Consider the following 5582-nt stretch of genomic DNA (forward strand, 5'->3'; position numbering starts at 1 on the left):
TAAAAAGATTCACTACATTGACTGTGTGACTTTGTCGTTCACACAGGAGAGAGATGTGACTATGGTGGATCCTCTGGGGAGCCTCAACAACATGATGCTGACGAGGCAGAGAAGAGTCTCTCCACATCAGAACACCTCAAGAAACACCATCGGAGACCCACAGGAAAGAAACCTCACTGCTGCTCTGACTGTGGGAAGAGTTACTCAAGATCAGATTCACTAAAACTACACCAGAGAATTCACACAGGAGAGAAATCTTACAACTGTGATCAATGTGGGAAGAGATGCACTTCTTCATCAGAACTTACAATACACCAGAGAATTCACACAGGAGAGAAACCTTACAGCTGCTCTCAGTGTGGAATGAGTTTCTCTCGATCATATTCATTGAAATCACACCTGAGAATTCACACAGGAGAGAAACCATATGGCTGTGATCAATGTGGGAAGAGTTTTGCTACCTCAGCTAACCTGAGTGCGCACAAGAGAATACACACGGGAGAGAAACCTTACCACTGCTCCGACTGTGGAATGAGCTTTGCCACCTCAAGGGAATTACTACTACACCAGAGAACACACACAGGAGAGCAGCCTTATAGCTGTGATCAGTGCGGGAAGAGATTTACTCAGTCAAACAACCTGATATCACACCAGAGAACACACACAGGACAGAAGCCCTATAGCTGTGATCGGTGTGGGAAGAGTTTTACTCAGTCAAGTCACCTGAAATCACACCAGAGAACACACACCGGAGAGAAGCCTTATAGCTGTGATCAGTGTGGGAAAAGATACTCTGATTTAAGGGATCTGAATAAACATCAGAAAATACATGCAGGAGATCCAGAGTGTGGAATGACCTCCAATACCAGACCTGGGTAGTAGAACACAGAGTGTGGAATGATCTCCAACACCAGACCTGGGTAGTAGAACACAGAGTGTGGAATGATCTTCAACACCAGACCTGGGTAGTAGAACACAGAGTGTGGAATGACCTCCAACACCAGACCTGGGTAGTAGAACACAGAGTGTGGAATGATCTCCAACACCAGACCTGGGTAGTAGAACACAGAGTGTGGAATGATCTCCAACACCAGACCTGGGTAGTAGAACACAGAGTGTGAAATGATCTCCAACACCAGACCTGGGTAGTAGAACACAGAGTGTGGAATGATCTCCAACACCAGACCTGGGTAGTAGAACAATCATCATTGCATAAGGTTTTTATATAGCCCATGTGCAGAGCGTTATATGTCAGACATTTAGAAAATGGGAAAGGTGTTTTGGGGACAAAACAGTTTGTTTGTGTTGGAGGGTTGTTTAGAGGGGTTGTCATGGGTGGTATGTGGAGTTGAGTTTAGTATAGTTTTTCGAAATCACATGGAATTAATTTCAGAATCCTCTCAAATTAGACTCCCTAGCGTCTTTCGGTCACTTCAGGGCATTGGTAAGATACCTGGTCACAGAGGAATGTAGATTGTGTTTCTCAGAACTTCTGATGACAAATATGACTGTTGATGAGTTGGTGAATTCTGATATTCTGGTTGATTGTGGCTGGTTTCCTGTCAGTTAATTTAACCTAGTTTATCACCCCCCCTTCAGTTCATTTAACCTAGTTTATCACCCCCCTTCAGTTCATTTAACCTAGTTTATCACCCCCCTTCAGTTCATTTAACCTAGTTTATCACCCCCCCTTCAGTTCATTTAACCTAGTTTATCACCCCCCCTTCAGTTCATTTAACCTAGTTTATCACCCCCCTTCAGTTCATTTAACCTAGTTTATCACCCCCCTTCAGTTAATTTAACCTAGTTTATCACCCCCCTTCAGTCATTTAACCTAGTTTATCACCCCCCTTCAGTTAATTTAACCTAGTTTATCACCCCCCTTCAGTTCATTTAACCTAGTTTATCACCCCCCTTCAGTTAATTTAACCTAGTTTATCACCCCCCTTCAGTTAATTTAACCTAGTTTATCACCCCCCTTCAGTTCATTTAACCTAGTTTATCACCCCCCCTTCAGTTAATTTAACCTAGTTTATCACCCCCCTTCAGTTCATTTAACCTAGTTTATCACCCCCCTTCAGTTCATTTAACCTAGTTTATCACCCCCCTTCAGTTAATTTAACCTAGTTTATCACCCCCCTTCAGTTAATTTAACCTAGTTTATCACCCCCCTTCAGTTAATTTAACCTAGTTTATCACCCCCTTCAGTTCATTTAACCTAGTTTATCACCCCCCTTCAGTTCATTTAACCTAGTTTATCACCCCCTTCAGTCATTTAACCTAGTTTATCACCCCCCTTCAGTTAATTTAACCTAGTTTATCACCCCCCTTCAGTTCATTTAACCTAGTTTATCACCCCCCCTTCAGTTAATTTAACCTAGTTTATCACCCCCCTTCAGTTCATTTAACCTAGTTTATCACCCCCCTTCAGTTCATTTAACCTAGTTTATCACCCCCCTTCAGTTCATTTAACCTAGTTTATCACCCCCCTTCAGTTCATTTAACCTAGTTTATCACCCCCCCTTCAGTTCATTTAACCTAGTTTATCACCCCCCTTCAGTTCATTTAACCTAGTTTATCACCCCCCTTCAGTTAATTTAACCTAGTTTACATCAATAGGGAGAAGTCAACATACAAGTGTAAGTAAAAATCGATGTAAATAAGTTAGAAATTGTGCTACTAATGCACATGACGGCACAAACAGGTGGCGCAGTGGTCTAAGGCACTGCATCGCAGTGCTAGCTGTGCCACTAGAGATCCTGGTTCGAATCCAGGCTCTGTCGTATCCGGCCGCGACCGGGAGACCCATGGGGCGGCGCACAATTGGCCCAGCGTCGTCCAGGGTAGGGGAGGGAATGGCCGGCAGGGATGTAGCTCAGTTGGTAGAGCATGGCGTTTGCAACGCCAGGGTTGTGGGTTCGTTTCCCACGGGGGGCCAGTATGAAAAAATGAATAAATAAAATAATGTATGCACTCACTAACTGTAAGTCGCGAAATGATGCTACTAATGCACATGATGGCACAAACAGGTATCGTAAAAGTAATGATATGTTTTTGTTTGGTTAGCTTTTTGAAACGTTAGCTAGCGCATACAACTTTCCCTGACGTCACACTTATACATTGTAATTTTTCGATTGACCCGATATCGTCGGATGGCTAGTATTCGATGTCTGCGGATGCGTTGTCTTCTAACCAAGATACTAAATGCGATCGTAAATGGACTGTAGCTCATATAAAACCACAGGACAGCTACAGGTGGGTCCATGATGACTGAAAACACAACCGTGGGACGAACGAGTGACAAATTTCCCGGGCAAGGTCGGTCCATTTAAAATTAATTCATTCTTCCTTCTCCCCTTGCTAGTGTCAACTCATGATACGTCATGATACATCATTAGAAGTGTGCACTTAATTTGAGGGGCTGAGGGGAGAGGTTGTGTCTTTTAAGTGTTTTGGAATGCCGCCTATGTTCACGTCCTGATGGACAGCGCCTTCGGAAAGTATTCAGACCCTGTGACTTTTAACACATTTTGTTACGTTATAGCCTTATTCTACACACAATACCCCATAATGACAAAGCAAAAAAAACAGGTTTTTAGAAAATGTATTACAAATAAAAGAAATGAAATATCACATTTACATAAGTATTCAGACCCTTTACTCAGTACTTTGTTGAAGCACCTTTGGCAGCGATTACAGCATCGAGTCTTCTTGGGTATGACGCTACAAGCTTGGCACACCTGTATTTGGGGAGTTTCTCCCATTCTTCTCTGCAGATCCTCTCAAGCTCTGTCAGGTTGGATGTGGAGCGTCGCTGCACAGCTATTTTCAGGTCTCTCCAAAGATGTTTGATCGGGTTCAACTCCGGGCTCTGGCTGGGCCACTCAAGGACATTCAGAGACTTGTCCCGAAGCCACTCCTGCGTTGTCTTGGCTGTGTGCTTAGGGTCGTTGTCCTGTTGGAAGGTGAAACTTTGCCCCAGTCTGAGGACCTGAGCGCTCCGTTCATCTTTCCCAGTTCCTGCCGCTGAAAAACATCCCCACAGCATGATGCTGCCACCACCGTGCTTCACCGTAGGGATGGTGCCAGGTTTCCTCCAGACGTGACGCTTGGCATTCAGGCCAAAGAGTTCAATCTTGGAGTCATCAGACCAGAGAATCTTGTTTCTCATGGTCTGAGAGTCTTTAGTGGAGCTCTGTCAGAGTGACCATCGGGTTCTTGGTCACCTCCCTGACCAAGGCTCTTCTCCCCCGATTGCTCAGTTTGGCCGGGCGGCCAGCTCTAGGAAGAGTCTTGGTGGTTCCAAACTTCTTCCATTTAAGAATGATGGAGGCCACTGTGTTCTTGGGGACCTTCAATGCTGCCGAAATGTTTTGGTACCCTTCCCGAGATCTGTGCCTCGGCACAATCCTGTCTCGGAGCTCTACGGACAGTTCCTTCGACCTCATGGCTTGGTTTTTGCTCTGACATGAACTGTCAACTGTGGGACCTTTATATAGACAGATGTGTGCCTTTCCAAATCATGTCCAATCAATTGAATCAATTGTTTTTGCTTTATCATTATAGCGTATTGTGCGTAGATTGCTGACGATTATAATTTTTTAAAAATCCATTTTGGAATAAGGCTGTAACGTAACAAAAATGTGGAAAAAGTCAAGGGGTCTGAATACTTTCCGAAGGCAACTGTATCTACTGTATATGTGTACGGTACCGGTTAGATATTGGGGATGTTTTTCTGTATGTTATTGCTGTGAGAGAGAGTTAGCTAGCATGTTCTAATTGGAATGGTGGCATTAGCTCCCTGCTAATTCAGTTATTTCCATGCTAATAGACGAATCTACAGCCATCAACATACTGTTTTCCTGCACATCTAATGTGCTTCTGTCACGAGATGGATTGGTAGATACGTGGGTGGCCGGGCTGGTGTGATCAGACGCACCTGCAGCCAGTTAGCTAATCAGACAGGCAGCTGGGGATTGGCTGTCGTTTTTAATTTCCTTTTAAAAGCCCCTTGTTTTGTGTTGTTCGGGTGCTGGCAATTGAGCGGAGGAGAACTGTCGTTCACCTCCCAGCACCCGAACAACACAAAACATGGGTATTTTTTAAAGGAAACGACAGCCAATCCCCAGCTGCCTGTCTGATTAGCTAACTGGCTGCAGGTGCGTCTGATCACACCAGCCCGCCCACTAATCTACCCACAATCCTTCTCGTGAGACTTCGTTAACTGTGTCTATGGTCAGGTACTCACATGTATTGTATTTTGTACCATTTTCTTGTCATGGTTATGATGTTTGATTACAAAATACCCCCATCTGATATTGACATGCAAGCAACAGATCACGAATCTACAGCCCATCAACATAGTGATGTGCTGCACATCTAATGTGCTTCCTTCCTGTCTATCGTCAGAGTAACCAATCAACTGGGACCGCTGGGCTGGGAATTCCTTTCTTTAAAAAAACACACAACGCAAGAAGAGAGCAAGAGAGTCAGGAAGTACGACCACGTCTGTTACCCAGGTGCTGAGACCCGTCTCCTTGTCTTCGTTGGACATCTGTTAGAGTTTTTTATTTATTTATGGG

The 5582-nt window shown here is 44.3% G+C and overlaps 1 long non-coding RNA gene across 1 annotated transcript; it reads right to left on the minus strand.

Moving 5' to 3' along the window:
• Positions 1–2385: 2385 nt before the first annotated feature.
• On the minus strand, positions 2386–2756 carry LOC123485612. Its single transcript, XR_006659082.1, has 2 exons — positions 2603–2756; positions 2386–2570 (listed from the first exon to the last, which is right to left on the minus strand). It is a non-coding gene; the product is annotated as an uncharacterized LOC123485612 (long non-coding RNA).
• Between the last annotated feature and the right edge of the window lie 2826 nt (positions 2757–5582).

The sequence above is a fragment of the Coregonus clupeaformis genome, unplaced genomic scaffold, assembly GCF_020615455.1.
Source record: "Coregonus clupeaformis isolate EN_2021a unplaced genomic scaffold, ASM2061545v1 scaf0766, whole genome shotgun sequence".
NCBI lineage: Eukaryota > Metazoa > Chordata > Actinopteri > Salmoniformes > Salmonidae > Coregonus > Coregonus clupeaformis.